The sequence below is a fragment of the Nematolebias whitei genome, chromosome 5, assembly GCF_014905685.2.
Source record: "Nematolebias whitei isolate Nwh7 chromosome 5, NemWhi1, whole genome shotgun sequence".
In the NCBI taxonomy this organism is placed as follows: Eukaryota; Metazoa; Chordata; class Actinopteri; order Cyprinodontiformes; family Rivulidae; genus Nematolebias; species Nematolebias whitei.
In genome coordinates this window covers 21,899,594-21,900,776 of record NC_056502.1, presented here as the reverse complement: position 1 = coordinate 21,900,776, position 1,183 = coordinate 21,899,594, and positions in this window count along the sequence as shown.

The window sequence follows — 1,183 nt, the reverse complement described above, 5'->3', positions numbered from 1 at the left end:
TTTCCCAGTATATTGTTTTTTTATTGTCAGAGTCAGAAAGATTTATTTGTCATTCGCACCGCATGTGGTACATGTTATGGAACGAAATTATGTACGCAGGGTCCCAGTTACATCCAACGATAAAATGCAAAAGAAAAACAGTAATAAGATCTAAGATATGAACTAAGGAAAACATCAGTTAAATAATACTCTAAGCACTAATAGCAAAAAAGAATTACGCCGAACAGCAGCACTAACATGAGTCTGTATGAGCAGATAAGTACAAATGAACACATCAACATGAAACAGATCAGCAGCAACATAAAGTGATTTTTTCACAGTGATTATTCTGGTTAGAGATTCATGAGTCTAACAGCCTCAGGGTAGAAGCTGTTCCTCAGTCTAGTGGTTCTACACTCAATGCTCCTCAACCTCCTTCCTGAGGGGAGCGGGGCAAAAAGTGTGTGTGCTGGGTGAGTGGGGTCCTTCATGATGCAGGTGGCCCTCTTCCTGCATCTGGAGGTGTAAATGTCAGTGATGTTGGGGAGGCTGACTCCAACAGACTTCTGTGCAGCCTTCACCACTCTCTGCAAAGCTTTTCTTTCTGCAGCTGTGCAGCCTCCATGCCACACGTTGATGCTGGAGCACAGGATGCTCTCCACTGCACACCTGTAGAAGGAGGTGAGGACTGAGCTTCCCAGACCAGCTCACCTCAGCCGCCTGAGGAAGTAGAGTCTCATTGTTTGTATGTGTGGGTTATTAGTTTGGCTAAGTATGCAAAGATCTTAGATATTGTCACTGCCATCGGTTTGCCTTGTACTAAAATAAGACGGAGCTTCTGAGCGTCTGAGAAATGTGCTTTGAATGTAGCGACTATATACAGTAAATCAAACTGAATGCCTTCTATTGATAACACAATGAAACATCAATTGGTTAAAATGTAATTAATACTCGAGTATTTTTTTGAGAAGACTACTTGCTACTTTTACTTCTGTATTTTTATAACACCAGTACTTTTACTTCCGAGTACAATTTAAGCAGCGTGACAGTACTTGTACTTGAGTACAAATTTTCAGTACTCTTCCCACCTCTGGTCGTAATATTATGTAAACTATAAGTAGACTTAACTGTATCTATGAAACACTGTAGTTTTTAATCATAGCTGGAAGTTTGAACAATTTTTAAAAAAATGATCAAGAAACAA